Source organism: Sceloporus occidentalis, unplaced genomic scaffold, assembly GCF_023333645.1.
Source record: "Sceloporus occidentalis isolate IW3139 unplaced genomic scaffold, rSceOcc1.0.p SCAF_1, whole genome shotgun sequence".
Lineage (NCBI taxonomy): Eukaryota > Metazoa > Chordata > Lepidosauria > Squamata > Phrynosomatidae > Sceloporus > Sceloporus occidentalis.
The window spans coordinates 28,180,787-28,207,649 of record NW_028316981.1 but is presented as its reverse complement, the minus strand read 5'-3'; the positions used below and the strand labels follow the sequence as shown (position 1 = coordinate 28,207,649).

Genomic DNA, 26,863 nt, shown 5'->3' with positions numbered 1-26,863 from the left:
TATCACACAGCATTGGGAATACAGGGGTTCAGTTTTAATGTCTTCCAAATGTTTAGTGCAACTTTTATTTAGACTCTCTCTGTAATTCTTTCTCTCTCTTTCTTTCTGAGTAAGCAGTCAAGTTTAACCTTTAATTCACCCTTCTCAGCATCTTGATGTAGACTAGATCATGATGTCACTTTCATAGGCAAAGCCCAGGAAAGACTTGATGGCATCCTTTGTAAAGGGTCTCAAGTGAGAAATAGCTGGATAGCCCATGTGAAGTTCACAGCACCCATCTACCAGGAGAATCAAGAGACTCATGATATCATGATATGTTGTTGAAGCATACAACAACAATATGCAACTAGACAGAGAATATATCTGCAGTTTTATATCACTTTAACTCTCATGGCTCCCTCTTATGGAATCATTGCATTTGTAGTCTGCTGAACTTGAATTGTCAGCTAGAAAGCTGTATTGCTAATTTCTAGAGAATTCTAAGTACCTCCCTAAACTGCATAGAATAAAAAGTGTTATGAAACTGCTGTAACTGTATAATGCAGATATGCCCAATGTCTGCATTTCAGATGCATTGAAAGACCATCCCATAGGCATCTATTTGTATATTAAGATCTTTCTCAGCCTCCCTGACCTTCATGCCTCTTGATAAACTGGATGGACATTCAGGACTGGACCTTTTCTACATTGGCACCAGAGTTATGGGATCCTAAACTGTTTTGTGGCCTTTCAGTTGCCAGGCAAAGACAGCTATTCCTCAAAGATCAACATTGGTTGCTTTAGGTTGTTTACAAAAAGACATGTCCAGGTTGTTTATGTTGGTGGGCAAAGATGAGTTCAAGTGTTTATCATCATGAGCAGCATTATCGTTTATACAACCCTTGAGAGTGTCAAACCTTTCATGGACACCATTATGCTCTAATTTTCATGACAAACATATGAGCAGTCCTGTATGACATCCCTTGCAATGTAGATGAAAGGGGAAGAGATGGAGAGACACCTGAGCTGATCCAAGGCCACCTAAGGAGGTTGCAATAGAGAGATTTGAATTGGTCCAAATTCATCATTGGTCATTCTATCCTTTCTTCATCGGTCACTCTGCACTGCACCTGCTCTCTAAAATATTGTTATTCAAAGTAGAGGTCCCTGGATCAGTGTTTGCCTTGAGCCATTGGCTGACCATCTCTGGTCAGTTTTTAGTTAAAGCCAGTGGGCACAAATATGGTACCAGTGAGGAACTGGGGGTGAGGAACTGCCCATCCTTATATCAGATAGCTTGGGATGCAGTTAGGCTATATTCATAAAACTTTGCTGCTAGCTTGTGGTGCAGTTAGGCTATATTCATAAAACTTTGCTGCATTCAAGTTCATTTTTCCTTCTCATAGGAATATTCAGTCTTCAGCTCCTTGAGCAAAAAAGATAAAGAAAAGAAATCGATAAGGGGAAGAGTTAAACAAAAGTTACAAAGTTCTGAATTATATTACTTCTGGTCATGCTAGGATCATGTAACTACAGAGTCCTTCATTGTCCAGTGTTCTAAAGCTGCTTTATCTCTTGTTCTTACCTGATTTTCTTTTTCTACTCATGCATTTAACTATAGAGAAGAATGAATAGGACTACAATCAGGAAAGCAAAATTCTTCCACCAAAGAGATAGCCGTGAAGCAGAGAAAGTGTCAGAATTGAAGTCATTGTCGTAGATAATGCCAGATTCCATCATGAAGAAATAAAACAATATGGCCCAAAAGCTTTAACCCTAAAAATGCATCCCTGATACTTTTTGTGCTGATGGATGAGTTTTCATTCACTGTAGTAAAATGATACTAGACTTTATAAGACATTGTATGAATGATGTGTTGCTGTAGTTTCCTGTCTTTCTTGCAAGATCGAAAATCCTCATACATTGTCTGTGTCATAAACCAACTATAGGAGGTACACTCCTTCTATCTGGGATGGTTGTCCTCTTCCACCGAGCGCGCAGCTTTGGGAGGGACGCACATGGAGTGGTGAGGGAGGAAGGGACACCCGCCTAGCCAGCCAGATCAGCCGAATCAACCCTGGCGATCAATAGGGTGACAGATGTCGCAGCCAGATCGTCCGCGAGATATTTCAACTATTGGGATTGTGCCAGTTCATCGGTTATGGCAAATTACTTGAGGAACCTAACAATATCCAAACACAGGAAAGCATTCTCGTTAGCTAGACTACCTTCAGTGGAACTCGAGGGCAGATATAGTAAGATTCCTGTGCTTAAAAGAATATGCCCTTGTAACACAGGAGATATTGAAACAGTCAATCATGTACTATTTCATTGTCATTTTTACAGTGAAGCCCGTAAAGTCCTGATCTCCCCAATCCTTCTAAATAAACCGGGGAGATCTGAAACTTTTTATTTAAATTATCTTTTGTCAGATTGTAACTCACAAATAACTTGTAAAGTGGCACAATTTTGTGCGTCTGTAATTACTTGCAGAAAAAGCAAAATTAATTCTAAATTAGCAGAACACATTATGCCCGAGTTACCTTAATCCTATCAACTGTTGTTGTTCTTTGTTCTTATTTTAATTCATTTTATTGTTGATTTAAATTGTTTTATCTTCCCAGTGGGCAGATTTATCCTCCTGCTTTTTAAGAGCAAAGCACCCAATTCTGTAACCAACCCTATGCATGATTTTACTGCATTGTTTTTAATGTAATACTAATGTATCATTATTAATGCATTATTTTTTATCATTATTGTTTTAATGCTGTTGCTGTTGTTTTATTTCTTTTATGCTGGTCTTTGACCATAATAAAGTATTCTATTCTAATAAAGTATTCTATTCAACTATAGGAAGACATTGTTTCAGACAGACCACTGGATTTCAGCTTCAATTAGAACACCTGCAATATAGGTTATAATACTTCTCACTTACCATACTATATGTCTAGCAAGTAAGAAAATAATACAAAGCTCTAACTAAACCATACCTGTTAAAGAGACTATGAGCGTTGCATCAAATAATAATTAAAGCAGTTGTACTATGACTAGCTTAAAAAGCTGTGATGACATAGTGAATGAAATACTAATAAGGCATCATAGATGACAATCAGCATCTATGAAAATCAGAACAAAATCAGGATTCTGAGGTGGTTGCAGCAGAAATTTTAAGCAAGTCAGATTTGAATTATTTGGCAAAGAATATTATCTGGCTGCCTTGAATCCCATAACCACCTTTTTGAGAGAAAGACAGAATATAAATTGAATAAATAAATTAATACATACATACATACATACCTGTCCATCCTTGGTCATCCCTGTTTGTGTGTGTTTGTCTACTCCAGTGGTTCCCAACCTGTGGGTCGGGACCCCTTTGGGGGTCGAATGACCCTTTCATGGGGGTCGCCTAAGACCATTGGAAAACACCTATTTAATTACAGTTATGAAGTAGCAATGAAAATAATTTCATGGGTTTGGGTCACCACAACATGAGGAACTGTATTAAGGGGTCACAGCATTAGGAAGGTTGGGAACCACTGGTCTACTCTCTAGCTGGGCTTTTATATAAGATTGTCACCATGCATATGCGTGGTTTTACTAGACATCAGAGCCACATATCCTCAGGGCTTTGGTGGTTCCCCCAAACCCATTTTCAAGTAAACATAAAAGTCTATGATCTATGTTCCATTTCCTATAAGACCGGATGTGGACATGTTGGTAGGCTTAATGTGTGCATGCATGTGCCTACATTGATTGGTCTTGTCTCCTGTCTATGAACCATGCTTGTTTTCTTTTGAATGCACTTGTTGAGCCTTGGCTCAACTTTTTACAGAAATGTTTGCCTAGTCAAGACTTGTGGTTCCAGGTAGGGACTGTTGTCTAGTTCTTCTTTTATTGAGGGGCACCACTTACCTCATATGTTATCCTCTTGGTGGCAAGCCCAGTTGAGTTGTGTTGAACAGAGGAATTATACCACCTGCGATATTGTATGGAATCTTTTACAAATGGGATTTGCCAGAGAACTATCAACTACAGGCAGTCCCAACTATGTATTCTTCTATTACAGGAAAGTCTACTATCTAAAGATTCTCCTGAGTGTCCAGCCACATTGCCATAGACATGTCACCCAACTCTTAACTGAAACAAAAAACTTTGGACTCTTTAGCTCTTTCAGGAGAGAGAAACAAAGTGTATGGGAGTGATCAGAGATACTCATACTTAGATCAAACTGATTTAAAATAAAAAGCGAAATCAATTTAACATAAACCCTATTTTCACTCTATGGTAGAGTCATAACACAAAAACAATTACATTTTTCATCTTCAAAAACCCACTAGCCTCACTACGGTGGGTTCATACAGCTGCAAAAATCCATCATGATGTCTATGAACCAAAGACTTCCTGAACTTGAGTCTTTGTTTTCTAGAGATGGTCAGCCTTTATGCCCCAGACAGCCTTTATTTGCTTCTGGCACTCCAAAACATGCAGTGAAGACAGCTATGTTTATGTTGTTTCGGTAGGCTTTCCATATGCAATTGACTGATCACAGTTCAAATAGAAAATTAGACTAAGGAGGCCTTTAGATAGATCTAGCATTTCTCATCATATGTTGTTGTTATTGTCCTGAAGCAGTCCAAGAGTTGATTATCTTCTTGATAGCTTACTTCACTGTTCATCTTTCACAACCATGCGGAGAGATCAGAAATACCATGGCATGAAGAATACTTACAAATGGATAATTTATTACTGCTGCTTCTCTTCAGAGGAAGTGGAACAAGTGCATTTTCCCTGCAAAATATTGTTGTGACGTCTGTCGGCTGAAATGCAAAGAACTGGAGATGTCTTGGTCTGCAATAGGCAATCAAAGGCTTCTTTAGTTTATGAACGATGTTCCTGGTAATGATGAAAACTGGTGTAACTAGTTTGTTGGGAAAGTTAATTATAAAAATTCTGCTTACTTAGAGGGAATGAAGGAGCTGCAATGTCAGTTGTAAAGAACAAAGTAAGTAAGCTCTGAGAAATCAGTTACAGAGGAAATTAGTTGCAAAGGATATTAAAGAGGGAGAAGAAAGCTGAAGGATCGCTGGAGGTGAGGAAGTTGTCCTGGTAAGCAGCATAGTCAGAAAGCATGAAGCCTTAAGTGTTAGAAATGGGAAAAGGCTCATTTTTAATAAGTTCTGTTTTTTCTTCTTGAGTTTCAACATGGCCAGGCAATCCCTCACCTCCCTCCCCAACAGCTGTTTCTTAGCAGTTACTTTTTCCATCAGAGGATAATTCGAACACCATTATTAAGACAATGGCTTTGACTTTTCATTGAGTTTATGTCTTTAAGGGTAGTTTTCAGCAAATGAGTCAGCCATATGTTAAATCAAATTTGATATCCATTATGAAACACTGAATCATACTTTATATCTGCGTAATGATAACTAATGGCCATTTCTCTTATGTTCCTCCTATTTGTCCTGCTTCTCATCAATCTTGCTAATATCTAAAAGATTTATTAGATGGTGGTGTGTGTGTGTGGGCAGAGGGGAGAGTTTCAAAGTACAACTGTTTTAATATTAATAGCTTCATTTTATGTTGTTTCTCTTTTCTCTAATTTCCATTTGTATCTTTTAAAAAATGCTGACTTTGAACGTAATAATTCTTTTCATTGTCAAATTTAGTGAATAGAAAACTAGTAAATCAATAATAAAGTCTGCCTTAGTGAGATTTTCTAATCATACCAATACATTACCACGAGCCATACATTTTGTGCTAGGGTCACAGCTGGGCAAGTGGAAGCAAAGAAGGAACACTAACTGTACTAGTTCAAATAAAACTCTCTTGAGCTACTACAGAAAATTATAAACACAACTGAACAAATATATCTGGTCTGCACTTAAATAAAAAAAAACACCACCCAGGGGTAACATTTTAGCACTGTACTGTGGAATTTAATGGTGTCAGTGCTTTTACGATAAATCCCTGATCTACAAAGAGTTCCCTAGATGTTTCACTAATGGTATTCTCCTTAGCTTAGGAACTCCATCTCCACCAGGGGAGCTGAAACCTAGGTCATAATGATATGTCTGCAAGTATTCAAGTGCAGATTAGCTTTTTCTTGAAGGCAGATGACATTAGCAATATAACTTATACATTATGCTATAAATATAATCTGCAAGTCAAATTATACAGCTGCATTTAATCTGTACATGTTAGTCATGACGGAGAGTATGTGTGTGTTCAGCAGCTAGCAGTTCTGATTAAGGCATAAAGACACCAATGACTAAAGGAACAAGGCTTTATTGTAAAGACTCCATCAAAGACAGCAAAATTTTCTTAGAGCACCCTTTCCTTCTTGTCCTCCTTGTCTACTCCAGTTCCTCAATTTCTTCTCATCCCTTATCAAAAAAGGTGGCAGCAAAAATGACTAAGGAAATGTAAACACAGCAAATAGATGAGTTCTAGGTGTGATCCCTGATCATTCAGTGCATTCTGGTCAAAGCTGCTCCTTTCCTGCTAATCCCTCCTCCACCACTCTTTCTCAGCTGCCTACCCATAACCAGAGTTTCTTCCCTCCACCACTGGGAAATGTTTTTTTCATTAACAATTTTTTCATCCAAAAAAGCTTGCAATATCATTGTCGTCATCATCATCATTATGGCAGTTGACCATATTTTTCCACCATCAAGGAAGAGAACATCTGCAAGTATACTTGAAGGCACACAACAACAAATTCTTTATATCCCTAAACAACCACTACTACTGCAAGGAGGCACTACTGTTGTGTTGTCATGTACCTTCAAGTCATTTCCAACTTATGGCAACCCTAAGGTGAACCTATCACAGTGTTTTCTTGGAAAGATTTGTTCAGAGGAGGTTTGCCATTGTTTTCCCCTGAGGCTGAGAACATGTGACTTAACCAAGGTCACCCACTGGGAATTGAACCACTATGCCATGCTGGCTCTCAAAGAGGATTTAATCCTGACTTATGTATAATAGGTCTATAGCTACAGGGGTGTACCTGCTAATCTATTACCAGGGATGTAGCATATCTGTCTCCCAGATAAGAATTCTACCTGCAATTTATATTTTCCTCCAGTCTCCAAATTTCTAGTGTTGCAGAGGATGAGACACTGAAAATTGTTCACACCTAGAACTCATCTATTTGCTGTGTTTACATTTCCTTGGTCACTTTTCTTGCCATTTTTCTTTCATTGTGTAAACTCTGTTTCTAAAAACTCATGTTTTAAGTTATTGCAATTCTAGAAATTAAAAGATGGACGGAAACTTTCATGGGGAGAGGAGAATTTGTATTAGGAGAGGGACTACCTTCATTTTGCCCAGTAGCTATACCTCTGAGCATGACACACACAACATGAAGTGCCCTGGTAGTCAACTGAATCTTTTTTTACTGAATAGGCAGAGATGCCTGTCAGTAAAAGTTTGGTGCTTAGATGGTAGAAGCAAGGACTCCCTAACCAGGTGATAAAATATCATTGCAGTGATAGGGTGGTTAGAAGAGCAGACTGGAACATGGGGCATCCAAGGTCTAGTCCCCACTAAGTCATGAAACTCAATGGACAATCTTGGGCTAGTTGCTTTCTTTCTCTCAGCATGAGCTTCCTCTCAGGGATGTTGTGAGGATCAAGTGGGGAAGAAGAGATCTATGTGTGCTTTCCTGATCTCATTAGAGGACATTTGGGGTGTAACATGAAACTAATGTATACACTACACCTTTTCTTTTTTGGAGGTGTTTAAACAGAGGTTGGATGGCCATTTTGTGGGACAGTTTTAATTGTATATCCTGCATGGCAGGGAGTTGGACTGGATGGCCTTTAAGGTCCCTTCCAACTTTCTGATTCTATTATTCTAATAAATAAAAATATTTGACTCACTGCCTAATCATCTCATGGGTCTGCCTTCATGTCCTGAATGACGTGTGTGCTTCAGCTTTAGTTTCTTTTTCTTTTTCCTTTTCTTTAAAGAGAACAGTTACAGACCCATTCAAAATCAAGTTGGATTCTACCTAGCACCAAAGTCACCCAGGTGCTTTTGAAATATCTTATGTGCACTTACAGAAAGATACCACCAGAAAGACATCCTTATTCTTGCCTTTGAATTTATAATAATTAAAAGGCTTGGGTTTTGTTCACAGCCTTTGATAGTCATGTTCACACATAAATTCCATCTCTATTCTTGCAGCAGATGAGATTATATTATTTTAACAATAAACAGTGATATGTTTCCGAAGGGGATGTAATGAAACACTTGCCCTATTCCTGACCTACCATAGTTAGACTCTGCTCAGAGATTTGTAAAGGCTGAATAATAGCTTTCCTCTTTTAGCAAGCTCCCCTCACCACTTAAAAATACTTTCTTAAGAAAGCCCTTGAGCTAACACAATACATAAGTATTAGCAATGTTCACCTAGCCCCCTTGACTATTTGCTCAAGGTTCTCTCACTTCCCAAAAGCAGACGTTTTAAATGACTTTGGTCTCTGGGGTGCTTGTGCCTATTCAGAAGCAAACCTACCTTTCTGGACTAGAAAACCAATGGCTGGAAAGCTTATCTGTTTAACTCCACACATATTAAAATTTTGCAATTAATTATCTCTAGTTCTAATCCAGTAAGTCTGTGCAATTAACATCTGGGATTTGGTATATCCTTTTTGCTGACTTTTTAATTTAAGGACAGGGACACGGTGGATCCCTTTAGCAGAGTTAAACTAACTAACTTATTCAGGCATTTCCTTCTGATTTTACATACAGCCTTCTCTCTTGTACTTCCATGAATCATTCTCTCTGTTACTCAGCTAGTAGCAGTTTGGTGTCCATGAATTTAGGTTTTCCATATCTTGAATCTTCAAGGGCCTCTGATTTCTGGGTAAAAACCCAATGCATTGTTGTGGGCCTTTCTAATGTTACAAGGGATGGTCCTTTGTGATATCATATATGGGATAGATCCTGCTATGGCACTCAGCGTGACAGACAGACAGACAGATCCTGGTCTTATATATTCACAATTCATACAGCGTCAACACATAAAGGATTGCCTAAAAGTCTAGTCCTCTGGCATATGAGATAGATGTGGGAGCATATGCACAGAGCAGATGAGCTTTATCAACCTCTGCTTATGACATAGAAAACAAAACTTTGCAAAGATCTGCTTTTAAGAACACATATAAGGTGAAGTCCAACAAAATAAACTTTTCTGAGCTCTGCTTTGAAGACAAAATAAGCTTTGGCAATCTTTGTGGAGTCGAAGGCTTTCATGGCTGGCATCCATAGTTTTTTGTGGGGGTTTCGGGCTATGTGGCCATGTTCTAGAAGAGTTTTCTTCCTGATGTTTCGCCAGCATTGGTGGCTGGCATTCTCTGAAGATGCTTATACAATGTGCCCACTATGTCTTCAGGGGTTTGATTCCAGGGCCACCCATGGATAGGAAATAATATAGGACCTCAAGCCCAACCTTAGCCCAAGTAATCATCTAATTAAAATAATAATTGATAGCCTTTAGGGCTGAAGGTTCTGTGTACTGCTGGCTTCTGTGGCAAAGTACAGGTTAAAGTGGCTCCTCACACAATAAAGGGTTTCCACCTACCATTAGTTGGAAGGGCTTGATTCATTTCCTGTTCACTCAGCTCTGAAAAGACCTTCCTTAGCCCTAACATGTGGGTTTAGCCTCTTAATCTTTCTTAACATTAGCTGAAGCCAAGCTCTAAACTATCTAATCTCATTCACAACCACTTGCTCTATATTTATTTATTCATTTAAACGGTTATGTCCTACCCTTTATTATGGGATCTCAGGGGTCATACAAATAAAGTAAAAGAAAAAAGAAAACACTTTCAGGTTAAACCACACACACACACACACACACACACATTTAAAAACCCAATAGTTGAAACAATATAAAAACTAAAATAATTTTAAACAATGTGCATCTATATTTAAAAGTAAATTAGTCCCCAAAGCCAAAAGTTTTGGCACCAGAAAGAAGTCAGTTGGCACCAATCATATGTCCAAGAGCTGGACCTTCCACCATTGGGGTGCTACAACAGAGAAGGCCCTATCCCATGTCCTTATGCACCATATTGTCCCTTCTAGCATCCCTCCTGTAGATCTCAGTTCTATATGTAGGAAGAGATACTTCTTCATGTGTATGGCAGTTAGATTTTCCTGTTTCCAGTCCAAGGTCCTTCTGGGGGTGGTCTTTACAGTGAGCTGCCTAGTGTCCCTTCAAGGATTCCCCTTCTAGGCTTTATAGGTTGGCTCAGGATGACCATGTTGAAAAGGGAGGATTCGGACTTGATAGCTGAATGGTGTGTGTTAGTGTTGGCACCAAGTGGCAGAAGGTGGGTGGCAGGAACACGCAACCTGTGGAGTGATCCTTGGTATTACAATTGGAGTTTAACAAGCCATAAAATAATGAAGGTTTTTTTGTCATCTGACATGAAAATAACACATCTTAAGCAGAACCAATTTAGAACTGAGCTGAAAGAAGCTGTATTATTTTTATATGTTAAAAATACTTATTAGCCTCTTTCCCAATGCTCAAAAGAATTTACATTTTAAAAGGAATATTTAAAAAAACCCTGTGCAATTTCTTTTTTAAAGAGACAGCCCAGCCATACTGAAAACTAAGTGGCAGAAGTGTATTACACATAACTGGTAAGCTGACAGAAGAAGAGAAATACACTCAGTGTAAGTTTATCCACCACTAAAACTAAGCAATTGGAACTTTCTTCCTTCAGTGAATTTGGTTTTGCAGGGAGGAAAGTGCAGCCAGGCAAGCAATGTATTGTAGAGATCTGAGTTGTGCTTTGTAGACAGGAATGCTGTTTTAGTAGATCAGGAATAGGAATCACATGGTCTTCCACTTGCTGGAGTTCAATACAGAATTCAACACCATTTGCTATGGCGGTTGGGGCTCATGGGAACTATAGTTCAACAACATTTGGAGGGTGGCGTGATTCCCAGCCTCACACTAGTGGGTACTCCTGAGATAGGCATAAATTTGAGCTACATTTTCCATGCTGGGTGAGAAAATGTCAAGATGGGTAAGAATTACATCTGTCCTTGGCCACTTTGCTTTGTCCCCAACTTTGTCTCCAACTGCTCAATGTAGTCTTGAGAAAATTCTCCAACTGGGAATTTTCTCAAGGGAGATCTCTTTTCCACAGAGTGCTGAATTGTTGTTATTAGAATCAGTGCAGTGCATTGGCCAGAAATTCTGACTAAAGAGTAAAAGACACCATTGTCTTAAACAACAAACTAGGCTTTATTATAGGAACTCCATTCTAAGATAGGAAAGTTACTGAGGGAGCTATTCTCATCCATCTACATCTCTTATGAAGGTCTGGGAAAGGTGGGGGGTGAGCAATGGAAACATCCCTAAGCCTATCAGTTTACATCACAGAGGTGTCAGGATAGGTAGACAGAGAGGAAGCTCATTGCACCCCACTCAAACTATCTAAAACTATTACTACTACCCACTCTGAGACATTAACTCTTTCAGTGCAGAGCATGTTTGCACTTCCAACACCACTTCTCAACAACATGTGCACAAGTCCTCAAGGTTCATCTTCTCTTGTAGAGCTTGATAATGGTCTCTGGACAATGGTTTGGTAAGGCTGTCTACTGGCATGTGTTCTGTTGGTTAATATTCCAGCTTGATAAACCCATGTTCATGTGCATCCTTTAGGAAGTGATACTTGGTTCCGGCATGTTTAGTCTGAGAACTGATATTCTCTGTTCGAGAGATATTGATACATCCTTGGTTGTCTTCACATATCTCTGTTGGGGCTGGTATGGCAAATCTATGAATGAGAGGCTTCCAAGAGCTTCCATCATTGACTGCCCAGCTCAGGTCTTGCAAACTCAGGGCTGTGGCTTCATTGATTGAGTCTATCTACCTGTAATACAGTTGTTTTCTTTTCCTGTTGTCTTTCACCTTAGTTTAAATACTGAACGTTTTTCCACCCATGAACAGGATACAGTATTTATATTTTTCATTTTAAAATTCAACTTTTTTGCTATTTCTTGCAGAGAGGAACAATCCCTCTCTTATGTCAAACAGGAAAATGCCAAAGGAGACTATGGTAATTTTTATTTTCCCAGCGGTTCTCTTGAGGCTATGTTGCTCTTCTGTTATATCTTATATTTGATATTTGTTGTCTGAAGGCTTTGGCATGCAAGATGGACTCAAGGCAAAACAGTTGAGGGGTATATTAAGATAACCTAGAAGGATTATTATGTGGTGCATTGCTTTCCTCCTCCTCCTCCTCCCTCACTGTATTGCGTAGGATATACCTAGGCTGAAGCAGGTAGACCTTGTCAGAATATGTAAAAGAGGCACAGCTGTCAGTTTTTGCATCAGATGTGTAATTCGATGTGCATATCACAGCCGGGAATGTATGAGAGAGCAGGCATGAGATAACCCTTTACAGATATTCAGCGATTCACATTAGTGTGACTGAGAGTTATAAATCCATAGGGGGCTAGGATCCTGATTAAATTTTAAACAAGTAAAAGACAAGTAAAAGTATATACTTTTGGGCTGCTCTTCTGGAATCAGTAAGGCATCAATAATAGCCACACAGAAAATCTAAAACAGCCATCCTGTACATTCTGTGCAGGTTGACCAGATTTTTCATTTGCTGAAGGTCACATGGAGCAGATTCATATGTTTTCACACAACTTCGAAAGGCATAGATGTGGAGTGATACTGTTACCGTAGCATTAGGCCTGGTCTGGAAATATTTGCTAGGAAACTAATGCATTAGCATTGATAAATATCCCCTTTATGCAGGGATGGGCAATTGCATTCGGGGAGGAACCAATTCCAAACCCCACCCTGTGCATCTGGGCATACAGTATCTGTCACAATCTCAGTCAATATTTTTGGCCAATTTATGTTGAGATTGTCTTCCTAACATTTTTAGAAGTTTGTAGGTTTTAGGCAGTAGACAAGCCAAGTTCTACATTTTAGTTGTTTATATTACATTCAGGGGCAAAAATTGTCCTCCAATCAACCTGTTATCTATCTATCTATCTATCTATCTATCTATCTATCTATCTATCTATCTATCTATCATCTATTTCAGGCTGAGTCTCACTGATGCAAAATGCTTGGGGTCAGAAGTGTTTTGAATGGTGGAGATTTTAATATTTTGGAATATTTGCATATACATAATAAAACATCTTGGAGATGGGACCCATGCCCAATCATGACATTTATTTATGTTTCATATATACACCTTGAACCATCAGAAGGGAAAGGTGTCACTATATCAGTCAACTGCATTTTGAAGTATATTGGATTTTTGAATTCCAGATAAGGGAATGCTCAACCTGCATTTTTTTTTTATGGTTTGCGGGCTCTAGGGGTCTCCAGGGAGACTTCAGAGGGTGTAAACCAGGGCTGTGATCCACAGGCCCCATTTCCACACACTGTCCTTTATGTGTTACCATTGGTTGTGGGAAAGTACCATATCACATTAGTCATAGGTAACATGTTATTTTAGCTGTTTTGGCTGGCACTTGAGTGTCATCTCTTACCTTATGTATGAGGAGACCAGAAGCTTTTTCCTTTTGTCTGATGACTGTTTATAAATATAAAGTGAGAGATTCTAGTTTCATGCAGATACATTTTTATAAGTGTGTACCAATGTTTATAGGCTAGAATTCTATTATTATTACACACATGTGTAAGTTCAGTACAATAATAATAATAATAATAATAATAATAATAATAATAATCTGTTTATTTATAGCCCGCTTTTCCTTGGCAGATCAAAGCGGGTTACACAGAAGTACACAAATGTACACTTTACAAACAGTAATCACATAAGCATCCAAATCAATATATAAACTATTAAAAACAATATTAAAATTACAAGATTAAAACCATACAAAAACTAGCTTAAAGTGCTGGTGCAACGAGTGCAACGGGGAGAGAGCAGATCTTACAACATCTGGGGGAAAGCCTGTTGGAAGAAGAAGGTTTTTAACCTCTTCCTAAATAGGTCAAGGGAGGTAGCCAAGCAGAGCTCACCGGGAAGAGAGTTCCAAAGCTGCAGGGCCGAGATAGAGAACGCCCTCTGTGCAGTCACAAAATACTTCGTATGGTTATACTTGCATGGCCTTTGCACAATGTACATATTTAGTTCATAGTTGTATAGCCAGAGTTCTACAAACGTAACCATTTCACATGCAATTGTCCATTTTTGATTGACATGTAACAGTTAATCAGTTCACCAGTTGTTACCTCCAATGTACTACTTTATTCACTGGATTGCAGAAACAGACATAGTGTGTTCCCTGTTGCACATCGGATAATAAACAGGCACATTGGCACATATGCCTGCATTGGTTGTATAATGCCAGTATTCAGCAGAAAGATGGTGTGGGACAATCACCATGTAATAATGTGAGTATAGGGATGTGGTGGCTCAAGCAGTTAAGACGCTGACACTGTTGCTTGCAAGATTGGCAGTTTGGCAGTTCAAGGCCTGAGTGCCGCATGATGGCGTGAGCTCCCATCACTAGTCCCAGCCTCTGCCAACCTAGCAGTTCAAAAGCATGCAAATGCAAGTAGATAAATAGGTACTACTTCGGTGGGATGGTAACAACGTTTGGTGCAGTCGTGCTGGCCATATGATCAACAGAGCAGTCTTCAGATAATGCTGGCTCTTCGGCTTAGAAACGGAGATTAGCACCACCCCCTACAGTTGGTTATGACAAGACATTCATGTCAAGGGACTACCTTTACCTTTAGATTTACACTATGAAAAAATGATATGTAAAAAAGCTCTCACTGTCTGTTTCATTTTCATACTGGATATGACAAATCTCATGGAGGTTAACAAATTCTCAATAAGCTGGCTCAGCATGTTTAGATCGCCCATTTTACCTAGGATAAGTTGCAACAGCTCTTCACCTCTCCAAATGCTATTCATCTTTATCCCAGTTAGAGTCATTTCATTCTGTAGGGATTACTCCCAGGTAAAAGAGTATAGGATTATAGATTCTAACATTATACTGAAAGAATATGCATGCTAACCTAGACATGAAACCCATTTAATTCAGTGGGGTTTATTTCCAGGTATGCACACTCCTAGAATCAACCATGATAATTCTGCTTTTTATGTGAATGGCTAAACTAAACCTTCAGTGGAGTCCTTTTATAGCAGGGACCAGAAACTGCATGGAGACAGAGGCCAGTTCCTCCCTCCACTACCCATTTGCACCCCGCCCCGCCCCCCACACACAAAGCAAGCCGAAATGCCTTTTGCCCTTTCAGTCCTTCTCAAACTGGTAAAAGGAAGTGATGTGCCATTTTCAGTTGCCATTTTGAGAGGGTTTGCAAAAGAATGTGGAGGTATTTCAAGCGTGGTGTGGGTTTCTGAATATTTATGGGGATGAAGTGGTTATTTGCATGTATTTTCACCGGCTGGGAAGTATTTCTGTGTGTTTTTATGGGTGAATTGCCTGAAAACCAAGTCAAGTTTTTGTTTTTGCTTTGCTTTTTTTTAAAGAAAAATTGGGAGGTTTGGAGTGTGTGTGTGTGTGTGTGTGTGTGTGTGTGTGTGTGTAGGCATCAACAGGGTAGAGTGGCCGCATGCAGTCCTTGGGCTAACTTTTCCCTCAACTTTATAGTCTGCATATAAGATCTCACTTTAGATAATTGTTAAACTTGGACCACTAGAGAAAAGTCTGGGGATTTTTTCTAAGGGAGCATTCCCCAGAAGCATCCCCACAAAACCAGTCCTGTTTTATCTCCATTAACTGCCATTAAGGCTCCTTTCAATCGCCATTAAACATAAAATACTTGAATTATTTACACCTTGTGTGCCCTGCTCTGTTTCCATTGCCAGCTGGAGCCAGCACCATACCTTTCAGCGGGCCCATACAGACAGGCCAAAATAAAGCTGCTTCAGGTCACTTTGGAGGTATGCTGTTTAAATGAACCATGTTTTTCTAAGAGGCTGGATGCTATGCCAAAGCCATGCTCCAGTCCTAAGGACTGCACAGCTTCTGACATCAATTGAAGGAAGCTGAGGATCAAGGGGGAAAGTGGAAGGTGGAGATAGAATCTGGGACATTTAAAAAGCCACTGGAAAAATGGGATTACAGAGGATTAATCTGGATTTAGAAATTTGAATACCAGGCCTGGTGAATCAAAGATCCTACTTTATTTAGAGAAAGAAATATATTTCTGTCTCTCACCCTGACAGACCAGAATCTGAACAGTATGGGAGTTCTCTTACATCCTAATATAGTTTGCCAAGGTAGCCAAGTCACAAAAGTGCATGTGTTTGGAAAATTCCATCAATTTAGTCAACGAGATAGAAACCATATTGTCTAGACCAGTGATGGCGAACCTTTTGAGGTTGCCATGCCAAGGGTGGAGGTTCCACCCTCTGGGGGCAGGGGCCCGTGCCAGAGGCTGGGCTTCCACCCTCCAAGGGCGGGTGTCTCCTTCTCCCAGGCACCATTTCTCAGAGAGACAGCAGGAGGCCCTAAAATGGCAAGGGGAGGCGGAACGGACAAGCGCGTGCCCGTTCCGCCATCTCCCTCGCCCCGTGCCTGGCGAAATGGTGATGCGTGCCACCCGTGCCGTAGATTCACCATCACAGGTCTAGATGTTAGTTGGTCATATATAGCATTCTATAAGGCAAACAAAATATGTCTTATGTTTGTCAAATTGGGACATTTGGAGGGCAAGCAGTAGACACTGCTCTCTGGGCTTCCAGTTAGCAAACATGGTGGGATTTTAGCATCAGAAGATGAGTATCTTTGGAACTGGCAAGTCCTCAGGCAGAAAACAGATGAATCTGGGATGTGAAGGAAGACTGAACCTCTCAGAGGAGAAAGGATCATGGATGAGAGGAAATCATTTGTTGTACTTCTTCAGCAGCAGTATTAGATTGGTAAGGAAAACACACATAGATTAGATTTCCCCTTCTTCCCTCTAGGATTACTTATTCATTAGAGTGAAAAGGGCAAGTTAAAAAAAAAAGATTGTGTATGTATTTATGGTAGGTATATTTGCCTTGGGACCTTCCCTTTCTCTTTTACTTGTAAGGGTTATAGGGCCAGGCAGACACAATTGTTTCATGATGGGTTATCACTCTGCATGTACACAGAGACAGTTGGAAATTTCTTTCTTTTTGAAATTTTCATTGATTTTAACTGCTCTGTTGGACTGTTTTAAGTCTTTTCCTTTTCATTATTATCCCATATGCATTTTCTGTTTGCAGACCAATGCTTGTAAACACAATAATGTTATTTCTTTTTGCTGTTAAACAACAAAATTGTATGTGTGGTAGGAGAACAGTTTCTTTTTCTAATTATTTAATTAATATTCTAGGTCTAAGGTGAGATGCATGTTGAGGAGGGTTGAAATAGAAGAGTGAGGGGACAAGACTAGACGCTTCATATTTGTTTGTTTGTTTATATTGTATTTATTTATATCCTGCCTTTCTCCCAATAATGGGACTCAAGAAGGCTAATGACATATTTAAGAGCAATACAAATTAAAAACTATACAAAGTTATTAATAAAAGTATAACTATAAGAGTTATTTAAAAATCAAACTACTACTACTACTACTACTACTACTACTACTACCTCGTCTATCCCACCTTTCTCCCAATATAAAGACCAATGAATTTAAAACAGTACAAATTAAAACAATATAAAAGCATTACAAAGTATAAATATATGGTTTAAAACAATTAATCAACTTAAGTTAAAAACTTTACACATTCAAAATATGATATATTATATACAAACCTTGACATCTGAATTGCACAGCATTTAAAAGTCCAACGCTCATCAGTATCAAAAAGCCCAAAGACACAAAAATGTCTTGACTTGCCAATGGAAAGAAAGCAAGGATGGGACCATACTGGTCCCTCTAGGGAGGGAGCTCCAAAGTCTGGGAGCAGCCACCAAGAAGGCCCTCTCCCTTGTTCTCTTCAAACAAGCTTAAGAAGGTGGTGGGACAGACAGAAGGGCCTTTCCAGATGATCTTAGAGCTCTAATGTGCTCATAAGGAAGATACTGTCCTCCAAATGGCCTGGATCTAAGCCATATTTTATATACAATAAAAAACTGACCCATGCTAATGTTTTGAGGAGTGATGGTTGGAAGGTGACAAGATTGAAAATTACTGGAATGAAGTTATGTGGCAGGGAGTGGATTCTATTTCAGCTACATCGTAAAAATATCCAAGTAGCTAAGAGAATACTTTTATTAAGGGTTATATTCAGGCCTGCATGGGGGTCATACCATTGTATCCAGGATTTTTCCTACCCTAACAATGTGTGTCGGGAGATACATTTTAATTGCTTCTGTATATGGCAAAGGGAAGCTCCAGAGGCTTTGTGAAAAAGCAGGGTATGAATGGACCAATACAATACAAAATAATACAAATTTGATTTGGCACCACTATTCTTCCTCATCAAACTCACTTGAATATGTCCACATGTAAATTTAAACTAACAAAAATCTAGCTCAGCTTTTCTGAATTCCCCCTTAGAATTTCTTTAGGAAAAAGTAGAGACTAAATATTCTCTGTGGTTTCTTGAAATGTTGCCTTGATCCAAATAGTCAGCTCTCCATATCCATGGATTCTTTATATATATATTCAACCATCCATAGTTTGAAAATATTAAACTAAAATATAGATTCCAAAAAGCAAACAATGATTTTGCCATTTTATATAAGGGACACCATTTTACTATTCCATTGTATTTAATGGGACCTAAACATTCATAGATTTTGGTATCCATTGAGGGGTCTTGGAACCAAACCCCAGCAGATACCAAGGACACATTGTACATCTCATAAATTCAGAGGTGCAAGCGAAGCAATAAGTGAACTGGGGAAGATAATCCTGTGTTGAAAACCTATTAGAAAAAAAGGCTTAAAAAAAACTAAACATTGAGCACTCCTATCTCCCACTCCACAAATTTTCACTTACAGGTTCGTAATTTAATCACCTATTTTCTGCCTCAGGGACCCTATAGGTCCCACATGCGAGTGCCAAAAATGAAGAAAACAAAGCCAAAAGCAGCTGGAAATTTACTTCAGATTTAGAAAAAGACATAAACCTCTGATTTTGTAATATTAACCAGTACAGAGGCTTGACTGTAACTCTGTGTGTGTGTGTGTGTGTGTGTGTGTGTGATGGGATTGCCCCCAAGTAAGAATGCTGTCCCCCACTGAAGTTTTCCTTCAGTCCCCAAACGTCTAGCATTGCAGAGAGTGGGACAATATAGATTATCAAACAGATCTTCCCCCTCGTATCAAGGGACCTCTGACAAGATTTTGGCTAGAAAGATAGCTATTCCATAAAAGCTATAACTTCATGCATGTATACGTATTCCTGTTTCTCTTTGCATACCATCAGTGCAAGAATCATTTTTGCAATAGGGTGATGAACAAAGGTTTCAAGCCTATCCACTAAACATTTCAACTGTTTCATGTGGATTTCCACCCCTTTTTTCATTTACGGCTAAATGCTTCCCTTCAGATTTGTTCTCTACAAGGACTTCAGCATGTGACCTGTTGTTGTCTCCATCTGGCAGGTAGCGATGACAAGTTGCTGTCACCTTGTTTTCACTGTGATACACAGATTCCGTAACTTATGAATCATGATGTATGAGAAATGGAAATCTCTATTGTGGTGTGCTTTTGGCATCTCTTATTTCTCTTCACAGGGGCCTTATTACATTTTGACAGGTGTCTGACATGAGATGCTGTCAGTGCCGAGATTTTCACCTTGGTCTGCCACCTTCAATTTCATTGCCTAGGACCTGAGGGACAATAAATGGGATTTGAACACCAGTTGAAACCTTACTTTCACCCTGTTTTAATTTTCATTTGCATGAGATGTATCGCTATGCTGCAGTTAGCAAGGCAGGCATTATTTGCTCAACAGACCTGGCTTGGTAAATTAATCTACCTTCCACTCCAGCGAGAAGCTCATCAAGGGGAGGAAATGGAATACAGTATTATCTTCTCCCTTTTTTTTCCAACAAGCAACAACAAAAAATTCACAAAAGCTGACTTTAGCAAAAATAGCAAAGATGTTGCTTTGCTACTTCTCTGTTAATGATGATTTAATTCATCACTCCTATTAGATGTTACTGCACAAGTACAGAAAACGCCATCATGCTGATGAGTTGATGGATTCTGGGGTGCTGAACTAGATGAGCTCAGAAATATTTGCATATTGAATTTCCTTACTTTGGGGTTGTTTTTATGTGCTTCTTTTTGAGATTCTTTTAGTTACTGAAAAACTTCTAATTATTTGGAATGCATCCATCTCAATAGAAAAACTGCCCCTTTAATTCTACTGATAACTCTGGCTTTCTGCAGTGTCACAGTGACACCATTTTCTGCCCAGATCTGAATGGCTGTTCCCTCTGTAAGTGTGACCAGTGGAAACAGAATGGAGTGTATAACCTGAAAAACTTTGATGGGATATATTTGCTCTTCCCTCACCTCTGCTCAATCAACTTATAGTTGTGCATTTTGTTATGTCCTGTTATGGCAAAGGACATCTAACACAATGCTCATTTGTGCACTGTTGAAATTCTCTAACATGGTTGAGTATTGTGTCACAGGTGTAATTCCATCACCATAAAGTTGCTCCTCACAACCCAGACCATTGCCTCTCACACCAACAGTTCTCTGGGTGGACATCCTGCTTCCTTGTCCCAGAACCAGGACAAAGGTGTGTGCCCCTGCTAAACTCTCGTTTAAACTTTCTTGCTCTGAACATGGAAAGTACAGTCTGGGGGGAAATGCTTTCTTTTTGCAACAGTGCACAAATGAGCATTGTGTTAGATGTCCTTTGCCAGATTGAGGAGAGGTGCACATTGCAGAGAATGAGCAAATCTATCCCATCAAAGTTTTTCAGGTTGTACACTCGATTCTGTTTCCACTGGTCACACTTATAGATGGAACAGTCATTCAGATCTGGGCAGGAAATGGTGTTATTGTGATTTGTACAAAAATGGTAGGGGAGTTATGATGGCTAAGAAGAAGACCATATGCCTATCATTGCATAGCCAGAGGCATCCTTATCTCAAAAGAGGTAAAATAAGCTGCAGATAGAACTAAGCAGCTGCAAGTATATTTTTAGATGGAACTGTGCTTGCTTGGAACCAGCAATCTTTGTGAAATATCCTTCTTTCCAGTTGTGAAGAGCTCTATGTACAGGATACCATAGCAGTTCACCTTGGAGTCCTCGCCCTTCTTCCAGTATCTTTTAAAGCCCCATATGGCTTGGATCCAGACTATCTGAAAGACTGTGGCGGGATACAGACGGGCAAAAAGGGGTGTATTCATGACGTCATGAAGGTAGAGCCTTCAGACGGGCCTTACCTGAATGCCGCCATGAACACGCCCCCCGCACACCCCAAGCGGGAAGAGGCGGCATTAAAAAGGTGCTGCTTTTCTCCGCTTCTTTTCCGTTTGATGCGCAGCTGCACAGCTCCATCTGTAAGCTGCTGCACCGGTACGCCAGAATTGCTACGCCGCTAATTTAAGTTGCCCATTTAAAAGCTCCGTGTCTGCTGCGTCGCATAATGAGTCGGGGTCCTGGAACATGCGCAGTTTGCAGTCAGGCTTTAATTGCAGCGTCAGCTGCCATGCAGGTGTGGAAGCTGCAGCACAGCTGCAGCGCATTTTAAGACTCGTAACCCTAACCCTAACCCTAACCCTAACCCTAGAGCAACATGTACGCATGCGCTGCTTGGAAATTTGGACTTTAAAGTGAGCCCCTACACACATTCCTGTGCCATTTTCACCTAACAATAAAAACCCCTAAAACTGTAAATATTTACATATGTACAAGGGAGGTGATGGGGGATGGCAGGGGGACAGCGGTGGCAGCGGTGACAGCTGTGGCTGTGCATTGCAGATTCAGCAGGAGCGCGGGGACTAAAGGAGAGGAGGCATCCATGATGCTGGTGACACTGGCAAAGTGCAAGCGGGCAAGGATGCCAACACCAGCTGATGACCAGCTGGCAGGAGACCACCATTGTTCTTGGGCAGAGCGGGGAAAAAAGTTTTAAAGGGGCTTGGGCACTTTAAATGTGCCCATAGGCTTTCTACCGCTGCTGCTTAGCGCTGCAGCTGCACAGCTGCGCATCCGCCAGCCGGCAAAGGAAAAAAAAAAGCCCCGTTTTTGGCCGCCCGTGAGGAAGCTGCCTCTCTCTTTGCAGTGTCCTCCGAGGTGGCGGTTTGGAAACTGCGGGTCAGAAATGGCCCCAGGTGAGGCGTCTTCACTGCCCCCCATGTGGAAGTCCCATCTCCTGAGCCACGCCCCTGGGGCGGGCGGTCTGGAGGCTCCATATTCAGCAGAATACACCTCCAAGACGTCTTCCCCTGCCCGTTTGTATCCCGCCTGTATCTCCCTATACAAGCCAGCTCAAGTTTTAATATCCTCAGGAGAGGGCTTTCTCCCAGTTCCATCACCCTCACAGGGATGTTTGATGAAGACATGGGAGAGAGCCTTCTCTGTTGCTGCTTGATCAACCTTCCATAGGAGGTCAAGTTGGCCCCTCCTTGCTTGCTTTCCACCATCAGCTGAAGACCTTTTGAAATTCAGACAGGGCTTTGAGGTTTAAATTATGTAGCAGTAGTGGGTGTGAGAGCAAGTGTGGTGTGGTGATTGCGCATAGGACCTGGACTCTGGGGATTGGGGTTTGGCCATGAAAACCCCCTGGGTGACATTAGGTGAGTCACATTCTCTCAGCCCCAGAAAACCCCATGATAGGTTCATCTTAGGGTCACCATACATTGGAAACTACTTAAAGGCACACAACAACAAGTGAGTATGAAGTGGAGTACTGTGTTGTCTTTTTATTAGTTATTATGTTTAACTGTGTTTTAAGCTGTTTTTAATCATTGTTTTAAAAAGAAATACAAGATAAAATAACAACAACAAACTAACAAACAATGTGGTCTAAACAGAAAATTGTTCTAATCTGGGAAGTCTCATTTTATATCTTTTACAGCTAAAAATCCTGTGTAGCAAAGTAGCAGGCATAAAGGAGCACATATTTTGCCATTCCTTTCAGTCATTGCTGTGTATTTAGAGATGGGCCCCTCTCTCCCCAGCCAAGGACATAGCCAGGATTTTGGGAAGAGGGGGTCCAGATTAAGTGCCACCATTTTACATGCTACAGTGGACCCTTGCCTTATGTGGGGGATTCATTAACAGAATTAACGGAAGGGGGGGTCCAGATCCCACTGACCGCCCCAGACTATGTCACTGCCCCAGCAATTACGTAACAATATGGCAATGGCAAATTGTAACTGTATATGGTGGCGCAGTGGTTAAATGCCTGTACTGCAGCCATTCACTCAAGACCACAAGGTTGCGAGTTCAAGACCAGCAAAAGGGCCCAAGCTCGACTCAGGCTTGCATCCTTCCGAGGTCGCTAAAATGAGTACCCAGACTGTTGGGGGCAAATTAGCTTACTTGCTAATTAGCTTACTTGCTGTTCACCGCTATGATCTTTGGAATAGCGGTATATAAATAAAACAAATTATTATTATTATTAATTAGTGTATAGTAGAATAAAATAATACTTTTGTTTAAGACTACAAAGTCGTTTGGTGTCTTGAGTGAAAACAACAAGAGTCAGCAAATCCTGATGGTGTTGGAGACATCAGAGGAAGAAGAGTGAGAAAGCCTGAAGAGGTTTGTCAGGGTCTTCAGCTTATTCTCAGAAACTCTGCTGCTTAGGAAGAAAGCAATAACCACTGGCCAAAACTGGTCAGCTCAGCTTCATTAACTTGGTGGTGAGTTACAGCCTGAGGTAAAGTACAACAACTCCCATCATCCCTGACAATCCCAGCAATTACATAACAATATAACTGATTTGTGAAAAATTCAGTGCCAGTAGATGCAGCTTAAGCCAGCAATTGCCTAACAAATTCATGGAGGACAGGGGGACCAGCAGTAGAAGTCATGATGGATACCTCTTCACTATCAGAGGCAAGACTACCTCTCAATATTAGTTGCTGGTGAATGTGAGTGGGAGGGCGGTGTTGTACTCATGTCCTGCTGGTAGAATTCATAGAGGCATCTGGTGAGTTCCTCTGTAAATACAGTCATGGACCAGATAATAATAATAATAATAATAATAATAATAATAATAATAATAATAGGATTGATTTATATGCCGCCCAATCACTGGGAATCCGAGCGGCTTACAACAGAGGGGATAATAGACGGTTCCCTGCCCTCAGGCTTACAATCTAAAAAGACATGACACAAAAGGAGAAGGGAATGGTGGGGGGGGGGGGAGGGGATCAGGTTCAGCATTCTTCTTTCCCTCTGAGGCCTGGACCAAGGCAGATGGATCGGAGGGAGGGCTCTTCTTCTTCAGGCTAGCCCTGGTGGAGCTGAAGTCTGAAAGGTAGTCTTTCAGTCTGATCCAGCATTCCTCTACTTACATTCATTCAACATGCTTTTTGCCTTGTTACCAGCTGCAAAGTTCTAAAGATGATATTCCTGTCATCCTATAGTATTTGGTGGATATTTTGAGATGGAGCTGTCATCAGGGGTTCATTGATCATAGTAACCTGTTTCTTTACCTTCAATTACTCATGGTTGTCAGAAGGAAGGGAAGAAAGGAGAACACTAGAGTGGTATTATATGCAGTGGCACTTCAAAAGTGATTACTCTTACTTCCCATCAATCACATAAAGAAAATTCTCCTAGTACACTTGATAATCCTATTTTCCTTTGAAGAAAGGAGACAAGCTTGATTCCAAGCTTGCTGTAGAATTAACAGTGCCATTACAAATTTTTGAACTCATTAGAGTGCATTTAGTATGCCCAGGCTGTACAAAATTTGAAAAGCAATTTTGTCAATGATGATAAAGTGGATAACAATTTTATAGAAAACAAATTGCAGATTGCAGCGTATGAATTTCTTTTTAACACGTCTGGGACACTGTGAAAATACTTCAGTTATTCATCTAGCTGAATAATATGCTGAAGCGATCAGTTGGTTTCTAGAAATAAGGTTGTTGAAAAATGTAATGACAGACACTAGTAACTTTAAGGTTTGTGCTTTTTCTCCTGTCTTCTTCGTTTGTTCTCCTTGTGTTTTGTTTGCATTCTACAAAAGCAGGTGGGGAGGGAAATGACTGGATTATATGGCATTATTTAAATTTGAGAAAAGGAAATGGTGGAGAGTGAGGTGGTGTGAGGTGGTCTCTACACTGTGGAAAGTATGACAATCATGGCTGGCAATAGATCCATACTAGTGTCTAGAGAAGAAATTCATTTTGATGCTAACCCATCTAATGGGCACCACCAATATGCAAACCAAATCCAAAGGGGAACCGAAATTTACTGCTACTGTCATTTAATTCAATTGTGATATTCACAACTTTGATGCAATTAATCAATCAAAAGCATCCAAACATTAATTGCAAAAGTGGCTCCAACTTTACAAGTGGTTTGAACTTGCTTTGCAAAGCCGTCTATTCAGACCAGATATAAAACCCTGATGATGTTCATCTATTTAGGAGGTTTTCAGCAGAAGGCTTCTTCTTCCATTTGATATTATAAATTGACTGGTGATGCAATGGAGCCAGGGTTCAAAGAGTTGAAGAAGACATAGAATGTGTATTTGGAAAATATTCACAAAAATAATAGGAAAACATGTTGGAGTTTAAGAAACCATGATAAGAAGAATCCTAATCTGGCAATAATTCTTTGCAGTTTGGGAATTTTCTGCACACGTGAGTGTGTTCCTCTAAAACAACATTTTGTCATCTGCCATCACCATCATTTTCTGGTTTTCTCGATCCCTCTGAGCTTAGGTGCAGCTGTTGCAGTAGCTAGCAGACTTTACAATACTTGCTCCTGATGGAGATGAAAGATGCAAGAAGTTGTCCCATCTGTTTGCAGTTTTGGGCTCTCCTCGGGGACACGACAGTGTGGACTATCAGGATGAGCACCTGTACTGTTTACCACTATATCATGGTTTGCAATCAGACTAGTTCAAAATCTCTGGACCAATTTTCCACACTCATCCACCATATGACCCAAGTGCTATTTATTTTGTATGGCATGTCATACACACATGTCCACTACCACCCCATTTTGCCCATTTGTCTGTACAAAGCAAACAGTATGTGTTCTCTTGTTATTTAATGTTTAGGGGGACTTTGTTGCACAGAAAAAGAGGTGATTGATGAGAAATTTTAATAGCTGAGGAAACTTGAAATATATAGCTCCTTTACTCACTTTCCCCCCTACTGGCTCTGCCATTCATTGAAATCCCCCAAACAGCTTTAATTCTTCTCTTTTGGAATGCAATTGGACAGTTACCTACAATATAATATAAATAATATAATAAAACTTTATTTCTATATTGCTTTTCCAGCAGATCAAAGCGGTTTTACAAATATCTCAAGAAATATACAAAACTATACATCACAGTATAACACAGTATAATCCTAAATACACATTCAGAATCAATAAAAGTTAAAAGCAACATACAAACAACAGCATAAAATCTATCCGTCACTCAATCTGTCAGTTGGATCCTAGAATAAACTTCCATCAGGGAATAGCATTCTACAAAGGATCAGGAGGATATACCATCCGAAATAAATGGGACTTCAAAGCCTTCTTGAAGGCATCCAAGGTGGAGCTTAACCAGATTTCGTCTGGAAGTTTATTCCAGAGCATCGGAGCTATTGAGGTAAATGTCCTTTGGTGAGTTGTTGTCAATCTCACTCTAGGGCACTCCAACAAATGCTTCCCTGTTGTTCTGAGAGTGCGGGGCGGATTGTATGGGGAGAGGCGCTCCATCAAGTAACTCGGGCCCAAGCCATGTAGGGCTTTATA

The 26,863-nt window shown here is 40.1% G+C and overlaps 1 protein-coding gene across 2 annotated transcripts in view; it reads left to right on the top strand.

Annotated features, from left to right (window-relative positions):
* FHIT (fragile histidine triad diadenosine triphosphatase) overlaps nucleotides 1-26,863 on the top strand; it is a 1,019,791-nt gene that overhangs the window by 625,046 nt on the left and 367,882 nt on the right. The gene's annotated exons all lie outside the window — the stretch shown is intronic.